This window comes from Priapulus caudatus, unplaced genomic scaffold (genome assembly GCF_000485595.1).
Source record: "Priapulus caudatus unplaced genomic scaffold, Priapulus_caudatus-5.0.1 Scaffold442, whole genome shotgun sequence".
Lineage (NCBI taxonomy): Eukaryota > Metazoa > Priapulida > Priapulimorpha > Priapulimorphida > Priapulidae > Priapulus > Priapulus caudatus.
Window position 1 is genome coordinate 11,972 of NW_014577503.1, and position 3,285 is coordinate 15,256.

At 38.5% G+C, this 3,285-nt stretch overlaps 1 long non-coding RNA gene across 1 annotated transcript; it reads left to right on the forward strand.

The window, feature by feature from the left end:
• Positions 1–110: 110 nt before the first annotated feature.
• Positions 111–1,445, forward strand: LOC106810459. Its single transcript, XR_001394021.1, has 3 exons — positions 111–401; positions 623–698; positions 1,130–1,445. It is a non-coding gene; the product is annotated as an uncharacterized LOC106810459 (long non-coding RNA).
• Positions 1,446–3,285: the final 1,840 nt, after the last annotated feature.

A 3,285-nucleotide genomic window follows, 5' to 3' on the forward strand; every position in this document is an offset into this window, starting at 1 on the left:
CAAGCTTAGCGCCCCCTGGTGGAACCACACCACGCTACATCAAGCTTACTGCCCCTTGGTGAGACCACACCACTCTACATCAAGCTTAGCGCCCCCTGGTGAGACCGCACCACTCTACATCTAGCTTAGCGCCCCCTGGTGAGATCGCACCCCTCTACATCAAGCTTAGCGCCCCCTGGTGGAACCACACCACGCTACATCAAGCTTACTGCCCCTTGGTGAGACCACACCACTCTACATCAAGCTTAGCGCCCCCTGGTGGAACCACACCACGCTACATCAAGCTTACTGCCCCTTGGTGAGACCACACCACTCTACATCAAGCTTAGCGCCCCCTGGTGAGACCGCACTATTCTATATGAGCCTCCACTCTCCGATTAAAGGAACTGCTAAGAGTAAAGGTATTTGTTCATTTACTAGTTTCTGCATCTCATGACACCCTGAAATTGGATATAATTTATATATTAATAATTAATATATTAATTAGGCTTGTATTATATATAAATGAATGTAATATATATATATATATAATATTATATGTATATAAATTAGTGATAATTAAAATATTGATATAATAATTGATTATATATTAATATAAATCAATAATGATTTTATACATTAGATTCGATTTCGACATTTCCATGGAGAATCACTGACGGGCCACCACTCTCCGATTAAAGGAACTGCTAAGAACAAAGGTAATTGTTTATTTACTTGTTTTCGTATCACAAAATTCCCTGAAATTGGATATAATTGACGTATCATTGATTATATATTAATATATATTGAGATATCGAGTTTTGTTTAATTCTATGAATAACGAAGACTTTGAATATGGTAAATTTAGTTATCCACATTTTTCCATGCTGGATCTTTCTTATAAGGACAGACGAGAATTGCCTCAGCTTTGCAAGCCTGATTATGTAAAAATGCACTTTTTTATTTTATTGGACGTCATATTCCGCCAATCATAAATCCAATAAATTTTCACGTTTCGTAAACGTTGCTCTTATGCTTACATGTTTATTTAATTTGAAAATCGTTTCTGTTATTATATCAAGTACTTAATCAATTGATGTCATATGTTTCCTCATAGTTAATGATATGAAAAATATTTCCCTTGATGTAGTGTGAGGACCTCTCTTACCCTGGTAGAGGAGCGGAGAAGGCAGAAGGCGCATGATGCACACCAATTCGCGTCGGGGGACTTCCGAGACAAACCATCGTAACCGACGGTTACAGTGTTTTATACTGATATTCCACGAGTTTTTAGAAAAATTTGTATTTTATACTAATCGTTTATTGCAAGTTCAATCCCATAATGTATGAGCATGTGGTTTCGCGTTTTATGTGTACGACTGCGGCTCGTTGTCAGAAATTCTCATTTCATGCTCATTCAACTAGAGCAACTAGCACTCGAACTAGAACAACTAGCTCTAGAACTAGAACAACTAGCTCTAGAACTAGAACAACTAGCTCTAGAACTAGAACAAGTAGCAGTAGAACTGGAACAAGTAGCTATAGAACTGGAATAAGTAGCTCTGGAACTAGAACAAGTAGCTCTGGAACTAGAACAAGTAGCACTATAACTAGAACATCTAGCTCTGGAACTAGAACAACTAGCTCTATAACCAGAGCAAGTAGCACCCTGATTGTAATTCCATGCATGTGTTCACGATTGAAATGCTTTCAAATAAATATACTCCAAATAAAACGCCCGAGATTCCTCTTTATATATGGTGTTAATTATTCAAAGGCTATCAACAATACTTTTCTGACAAATTAACAAAGAAATTGTAACATACACTGTTAAGAAGTTTGCAGTAGATCATTGGTAGTTTGGGTTGTTGTTGTTGTTGTCTGGCGGTGTTGACATTAACACTGACCTTGACCAAGACCTCGTCCAATGCCATGGCCTTGAACTCAAGGTAATGGCCTTGACCTACTTTTTCATTTTAAACGTTTTTCACAAGTAGGTCATGGCCTTGAACTCAAGGCCATGGCCTTGACCCACTTTTTTAAGTTTTAAACGTTTTACATTAGTAGGCCAAGGCCATAGCCTTGAGCTCAAGGCCATGGCCTTCACCACTTTCAAAATATTTACATTATCAGGTGAGGATCCTTGCCAAGTGCATGGTCAATGTATGTTTACATTTCTTCCAACGACAGTCTGAAAATATATGACTTTGGTAATTGCCTGGATTTGAACCCAGGATTATTGAATACAAGCCCGTTACGCTACGGACGGACCCAAACATACCATTCATTACGTGACCAGCTCAGATGTGTGTGTTATATTTAGCAACAGCAGTTAGAAAATATTTTACTATGGCAATTGACAAGATTTGAACGCCGGACTACTGACTAGCAATCCAACACGCTACGCACACACCCAAACTTCCAATTCGTGTCTTGTCCAGATCGTATGTGTGTATTATGTTTTCGTTTTATAAAAAGAAGAAAAACTAAACACTGACTCTTGCCCAACCTCGGATATCACTATACTTGTTTTGTTTTTACCACTGCTCGAAAAGTAGATATTTTTACGAATACATTGCGTTTTAGGGGCATTTCGTTCCTTATATGATATATATAATATATTATATTATCCTTATATTATTCTTTATTATTATGGACAAAATAATGGCTATTTTACAAAGTGCGCATCGTCAAATGGTGTCTAGCGAAAACGATGGTTCTAGCGTTTTAGCGTTCTAGTCTCGACGTTCTACCGAAAAACGATCGTTATAAAATTAATGGGAAAACGAGAAACACAACAGCATAATTTAGACAATAACATGATATTATATTACTTGTCATTATAAGACAAATAACTAGTAATTGTATTAGTTATCTCTTTTCATACACCCGCGCGCGCGCACGCACGCACGCACACACACACACCTGGGCGACGTAGTAATAAAGTCGTGATGTATACCTTATGTACGTTTTCGGGGTACGTTATGTACCTATTAGGGACGAGCGGTGGCCGTTTTTTGAGCAATGCAATAAAAACGCTAGAGGCGCGGGGACACACGTGTGCGCGTCCGTTAGCGCGTGTGTATGTGCGACTGTAAAACACGTATTATAGCCGTATAATCATATTTTGTGCTCTGGGGCGTGAAAAAGTCGAGACTGAAAACCAGCCATTTCCCTGAGTAAAATTCACCGTGCTAACGGGGTCGTAGGCGATACCATTTGGTATATGGGACTTATTCCCGAGAGAATATAACCTGATAGGATATAGATTAAAGTACCATATAAATAGATAGACATATCAGATAT